Source organism: Mus caroli, chromosome 19 (assembly GCF_900094665.2).
Source record: "Mus caroli chromosome 19, CAROLI_EIJ_v1.1, whole genome shotgun sequence".
In the NCBI taxonomy this organism is placed as follows: domain Eukaryota; kingdom Metazoa; phylum Chordata; class Mammalia; order Rodentia; family Muridae; genus Mus; species Mus caroli.
The window spans coordinates 10,093,630-10,100,415 of NC_034588.1; the positions used below are offsets into that span (position 1 = coordinate 10,093,630).

General features: G+C 39.3%; 1 protein-coding gene across 1 annotated transcript in view; it reads left to right on the forward strand.

The window, feature by feature from the left end:
- Positions 1-2,144: 2,144 nt before the first annotated feature.
- Glyat (glycine-N-acyltransferase) overlaps positions 2,145-6,786 on the forward strand; it is an 18,408-nt gene continuing 13,766 nt past the window's right edge. Inside the window, exon 1 of the mRNA XM_021152322.1 lies at positions 2,145-2,438. The gene's annotated coding sequence lies outside the window, so the exon portion shown is untranslated. The remainder of the gene's footprint in view (positions 2,439-6,786) is intronic.

The window sequence follows — 6,786 nt, forward strand, 5'->3', positions numbered from 1 at the left end:
AAATTCTTTTAAAGTTCCCATACAATTTCCCATATGTCTGCACCAATCAAGAGTCCAATAAAGCATGCAGAACATTTCTCCCTTTCCATACTAAGCCAATAGGATTTTATTCTTTGAAATTTTCACACATGTATGCAATGTATACTGATAATATCTTCCCCAACTCTCTCTCTCTCTCTCTCTCTCTCTCTCTCTCTCTCTCTCTCTCTCTCTCCCTCCAACTGCCTTTATTCCCCCAACATACCTGCCTCCCAAATGTCAAAGAAATTAAGAGACATGTCTAAGAGAAGAGGATTGTGGACACATTCCCTGTCCTTTGACTGGCTACATGTTTAAGTAAGTGAGCTGAAGAAGATTGAAGAGGAAGGGCCTGCTTCTAGAATTGGGACAAACTGGACTCCACTCCTTTGTTGCAGTCAGCCTTTGTGATTTACATAATTGATGGTTTTACCCTATTGATGGTAACAAAACAGTTCAGTGTAGCTTTCTTATTGAGAAAATCAAGGACAACCATAATGGCTTCAAATAAGTGATGGAAATGTGAATTGATGTGCTTAGACGACTCAGGATTCCAAAAGAAGACAAAAAAATGTGTAAGCTTGCACAGTGCCAATCTTTTGAATGAAAGAACATATAAGCTCTTTTGACTATCTGTGTAGATCATAGCTACCTACTTTCCCCGGTTCTCTGGTTTGAGCATCTCTTCTTGTCTTAGCAAAAGTCCTGACTGGCTAGGAAAATGATAGTGATCAAAGGGACCCTAGCCTGTCAAACTTCCCTCCATAGTGGTTTCACATAGCAGATCTGGGACTGAAAACTTTTTAATGACCTTGTCTATTCTTAGAGAGATGGAGCAAGTGTTAATATGTATTGACAATTTATAAAGAAAAGCCTCTATCACCAGGAAAGTGTAAATCAAAATTATATCAAAATTCCATCTCACTCCAGTCAAAATGCCTACCTCAAGGACTCAAACAGAAATTTCTGGCAACAATGAGATGAGCAAGGAACTCTTATACACTGCTGCTGGCAATGTAAACTAGTTCAGCCACCACAGAACTCAATATGGATGTTTCTGAAGGAAATTAAAAACAATTCCACATGTTCCATCCATACTACTTTCAGGGACATACCAAAAGAATCAAAGATTACTACAGAGATTGGCACATACCTATGTTTACCACTACACTATTCATAATAGACAAGGAAGCCACCAATAGATGAATGTATGATGGGAATGTATTATATCCACTTACAGCAGAACATTATTAAGTGAAAATAAGAATGTAATTACTTTGCTTATAAGAAAATGTACAGAACTGGATGGAGGTCATCTGTGAAACAGGCAGACCCCTAAAGAAAAGTATTTTCTGTCATATCTGGAAGCTATAAATGAGAGTAAAACAGAGGTATGGTAGGAGATTTGGAAGAGAAAAAGGGGGAGGAGATAAGAAAGGGTAATAGAGGAGGCTAATATAGAAGATTATTTACTATTGTGGAAAATCAAAATGTATCTTATACAATATGGGTATTTAATAGAGCCCCTTTGTTGAATTTTAAAAGGAATAGAGATCTGTAGACTAAATACCTTTCTAACTTTTCCACAGTGGTCATTCTTTTCTGTCTCCATAGAAGTGAGATTAAGAGCTAGTTGTTTGGCCCAGAGTGAACCTGACAATCTAAGTTTGATTCCCAGGACCCAGGGAATGGTGTAGAGAGAGTACCAATCCCCCCAAACTGTCTTCTGTCCTCCACACATGCTGTTGGCCCCTGCCATCCATATCATGTAAAATAAATAGATGAAAATTTGTCTTAGTTAGGTTAAGAAGTCCCTACACCAAGTCATTGGAAGTTTAACAGTATCCTCAAAATGGGCAGAGCTGAACTACATTCTACCCTGAGAAAAGGCATTCTTACTGTGTTAAAACTGCAGGTAAGTCCCTTTCTGGCATGCATAGAAAAAGAGAAATAATATTGAGCTCTATGAATCAGACTTCCTGCCTTGTTGCTGTTGCAGATATTTGATGATGAGAATGGGAAGGAAGAGGGTATTGCTTACCTAACTGCCCCTTTCCACCCTGCTGACTCATGGTGTGGTGTCTTTGTTTTCCATACTAAAGGCAAGTGGGGGCAAAGAGCAAAGTGATATTTAGAAGAAAGTGGCTCAGAGGGCAAATGTCAGCCTCACCTTGCAGAGCCAATTCCTACAGCATGAGATCAGCAAAGGAGGGAAGAGTTAGATTTCTGGAGACCTGACAAGCGGAAGATTTTGTCAACGTGCTTAGAGCAAAGTCCACATTTTCTGCTTCAGTTCAGTTAATTTCTGAAAGAGATTCACCAAAGCTCACTCACTCTTCCGGTTCTCACCGAGCCTGCTGTATCAGACTTTCATCTCTCAGAAGTCCATTTTTGCGAAGATTGTTGAGACAGCTTTCCAGGTAAGGATTTGTCTCAGAGTAGCAGAGATCTGTAAAATGAATGAGTCTGGAAACCAAATTAACACACAGGAACTCTAGATCATAAAATAGTTGTGTGTGATGCATAGGCAATGAGTAGATTTTAGCTGCTTTTTAAAGTATCTATCATCTATCTGTCTATCATCTATCGGTCTGTCTGTCTTACTTATTTTTATTGGGGCACATGTGCTACAGCCCACTTGTGAAGGATAGTGGACAGACAGCTCTGTAGAGTTGATTCTCTCCTACCACCTTTTTGAGGTCTTTAGAGATCAAACTTAGATCGCCAATCTTGTGCATAAGCACCTCTGACTGCTGAGCCATTGTCCCTGGCCAGGTTGTCAGCTGTGCTAGCCAAACATACAAACAAGATTCTCAATATCTATTGACATAAATGTTGATTGTTTCACTCTGACAGCACACACACACACACACACACACACACACACACACACACACACACAGCAATGTGCTTTTTAAAAGGCTATTGTTGCTTTTTAACCTTTTCTTCCTCCCAAGTGAATGATATAAAAATGATGGTACTACATGAATCCCAGAATATGTACTAAAAATGCCTGAGGGAAAAATAGCAATTTCACTTGAAGAAATACATAACATGCATGTTTTCTATAAAAGGTACTTTATCAAGTGCAATGAAAAATTCTTAGATGTTCTTTTTGTGCAAGTAAGTATAGAAATATTTGTGTGGTTTTTGGAAATGGATGACTATGGTACCTACTATACGGAAATACTACACTTCTGTGCTCATCCTTCCATTTTCATTACAGGCTAGGTAGGTTTCTCTGCACATGATGGACAAGAAGGTCATTAAGCTTAAAATGGGAAAGGAAGCAAGAATTCACACCTCAATGATTTAATTATTAATCAAATTTTATGTTCAAAGGTTGCATCTGAAGACAGCCTAATTTTGAATTTGCCTATGTTTTCTTTACAATGTGTTTTGTGTATTATTTAGGAGTGATTTTATGTCCTGTCCTGCAGTTTTTTAATGGACTTTTAATACTTTCTCCACATCTACATTCACTGTATATCATTCCTGAAGGTGTGGGGTCAATGCTTTAGAGTTTTGTATTGTATTAGCTTGTATTAAAGATTTGCTTCCCCTATACCTGAACGTTGAAATTTTATTCAACTGTGTTTTATAACTGTGTTTGTGTAACTTTATAAAGTTCTGTTTAGGGCTGTTCTGTTCTTTTACATTTCTTTCATCATACTGATGTCCATTCCTGGCATGGCAGGGTCAGCAACTCCAGAGTTCATTTATAAGTTGCTCAGTGGTACTGGCTACAGTGTGTCAGGTTTCTTGAAAAATGTCACTATAGGCAGCTTTGAATTCATCCTGCTTATTGGGATTCATGCTTGATACTTCCTCAAAATTGGTTCTCATCACATGTCTCAAAACTCAGCGATTTGACACATCAAAAATTTTAACATAAACCTACGGTGGCATCTTAGTCTCATGTAACTCTTGTAATAGCCAGTGGTACTGAGGAAGCACATGAAAGGCAATGCTGAGGTTTGGGAAGTCAAAGTGAACAGCCTGACCTCATTCTTTAGTGGTTAGGTCTGTTGAAAATGTCTAGTCTTTGACTTTCTGTAATGTAACTGCCATCTGATGAAACAGGTTTCTTTTCGGTCCCCACAAGAGAAACAACAAGCCAAGCGATGTATGGTGAGCTCTCAGCAAGTATGTGGGTAGGCCTTGAGATGAGAGCTTAGAGGAGGCACTCAAGGGGACGACTATGTCTCCATCTTGTGCCCTGCCATAATGCGCATGATTCTACCTAATACTCTGCTTCGTGAAGCATGGGGAGTATTGAAGTAATAACTGCATATGAGCCCCTGCCTGGGACAGGGGTACTGGTTACATTTACAGATGATGTTTCTTTTGCTCTTTGTTGAAACTTGATTATTTAGACGGGATGTTAGGTTCATTGTTCTGATTCCATTATGGCCACATAATGGCCTTATCTGATGTTACCTTTCTGTTAAAACATTGTTTCTCAAATTCTTAAATGTGATGGCTGGTGTTGTCAACTTGGCAGAAACTAGAACCTTGTGAAAGATAGATCTTGTAATATTCCTGTGGGGATTATCTTTATTATGATAATTAATTCTGGATGGGACCATTTCCCAGGCAGGGAATCCTGGGCTGTACATGTAGAAAAACAGCTAAGCACCGTGCATGTATTTATCCTTCTCTACTTCTTAAGAGTGGGTACATTGAGATCATTTGCTTTGCAATCCCACTGCTGTGACTTCTCTACGCTGTTAGACTGTACCTTGATCAGTGAGCCATAATAAAGCCATCTTCCTCTCAGTTAATTTTGTTGGGAAAATTTAACATAGCAACTGGAGAAGAGTCTAAGACAATGAATTACAGAAAATAGGGTAGGAAACTTTGTTTAGATCACTGACCCAGGAGGGCTGAAACAAGAATAAGAGCAAATTGATTCAGTGTCTCCCTAACTCCCACAGTGGGAAACGTATCACTACCTGAACCTAATAGTAGTCACCCAGACAACTTAGCAACGGCAATCGGCACCAGTTGTTGAAAAGTCTAGCATCATACATCCACCAAACTGTTTAGATGTCTTCACAGACAAGTGATCACAGAGACCATGCAAAATACAGCTGCTACCTCAAAGGGTACAGTAAAAGAGAATTCTTGAATCAAATATGTGTCCATAACCTGGGAATATGGATTCAGGTTACCCCAACTAACACGTTCTGACATAGAAAACATTTCATGAAGTTCTACAGTCACATTACTATAAAGGTCAGAAGTCATAGCAATCTCCAAGTATGTAGGTGGAAACATCATGTAGGCTTGGTCACAGCAAAGCGGAGACATCTCTGCTATAGGTCTCAGGTGCTATCTGATGACAATCGTAGCTTTTGGGTTAGAAGATGCTGATCAGAGCCTCCTAAGTTCATAGATACCCAAAGGTTTTCCAGACAGTTAAAACATCAAAAGAAGCCAGGCGTGGTGGCGCACGCTTTTAGTCCCAGCACTCGGGAGGCAGAGGCAGGCGGATTTCTGAGTTCGAGGCCAGCCTGGTCTACAAAGTGAGTTCTAGGACAGCCAGGGCTAGACAGAATAAACCATGTCTCCAAAAAAAAACAAAACAAAACAAAACAAAAAAACAAAACAAAACAAAAAACAAAACCAAAAACCAAAACCAAAAACAAAAACAAAAACAAAAAAGAAACAAAAAAGAAACATCAAAAGAGTCTTAGATTGGAGACAGAGGTGAGAAATGTGTGGCTGGAAGGGTTCTGAAAATAGCTAGAGATAATTTTGGCTCTGGATGTACAATACTCAGTTCTCCACAACCACAGAGTTCTGATTAGTCGTCCAGCTTTGTGGAGTACTTAATTTAGGTATGTTTTCTTGGAACTTCTGTTCACAACTAAGCAGCCTGTTCTGGACTTTTACTCCATTGATCTATTTGTTTATACTTATGCCAAGGTACTCTGTCTTGATAACATCTGCTTTTGATTAATAATAAGGCTTACACTTACATGAATTTCATCAGCAGTTGTGTCCTGTCCCACAAATGCAAATGGATCCTGGGGGGTTCATGATTGATTCGATCAATTTGTAGATAACTAACATTTTATTTTATTTTTTATTTAAATGTGTTTGTGCATGTGTCACGTGAGTGGATGCCATGAAGGGGAAAGGAAGGTGTCAGATCCTTTGCAGCCAGAGGTACAGGCCAGTGTGAGCTTATGAGTGCTGTAAACTGAATTTGGGCTCTCTGGAAGAGAAGCTTAAGTGTAGAAACTTCTCTCCTTTCCCTATCCTCACAATTAAGAATCTCAAGACTCCCCCTCTGTGCTCCACCGTGGATACTTTCAATAATGTCTTTGAATTTATTGATCTTTCTCTGTCATTGTCTAATCTGCTGCTGATCACATGCTATGTGTTTTTGTGTTAAATGTTCCATTGTTTTCATTTTCATGAGTTCTATCTTGGATAGATATATATATCCCTGGCTGTCCTGGAACTCACTTTGTAGCCTCGAACTCAGAAATATGCCTGCCTCTGCCTCTGCCTCCTGAGTGCTGGGATTAAAGGCATGCGCCACCACACCCAGCTGATCTTGGACCTTTAAAATATTTTTTATGCTAGGTTTTGTTTTTATTTATTGTTTTAGCTGGTATTCTTTCTTCTTTTCTCTTCTGTTTCTCTATCTCTGCGTCTCCTGTCTCTGTCTCAATTTCCTTCTCAGTTTCTCTGTCTGCCTCTCTCTCTCTCTCTCTCTCTCTCTCTCTCTCTCTCTCTCTCTCTCTCTCTCTCTCT